A 325-nucleotide genomic window follows, 5' to 3' on the forward strand; every position below is an offset into this window, starting at 1 on the left:
GGCAGCTCGGCAAAGTGTTAACCTCACCCGCCCTTCATATGCCGAGATCAAGAAACAAGAACTTTATCTGCCCAATGGATCGCTAGTACTTAAGAGGATTCTTTTCACTTAAATAATTAATATTTTTTTCTTAACATCTAAAACCATATTTTTTTACGAGCAGAGGAAATGATAAAGTAGGAGATAACCTACATTCGAAAACACCATGAACCAAAGGTTAGTGCTAGGATTTGGGTTAATCTTACGGATACATTTAAAGCTCGACTTAAACTTAAGCCAGGGCTTTCGCTAAGGCTATGAGTTATGCATGAGCGAAAAGCTTAAG

The sequence above is a fragment of the Physella acuta genome, unplaced genomic scaffold (genome assembly GCF_028476545.2).
Source record: "Physella acuta isolate Inbredline_101_S28 unplaced genomic scaffold, ASM2847654v3 ptg000037l, whole genome shotgun sequence".
Taxonomy (NCBI): domain Eukaryota; kingdom Metazoa; phylum Mollusca; class Gastropoda; family Physidae; genus Physella; species Physella acuta.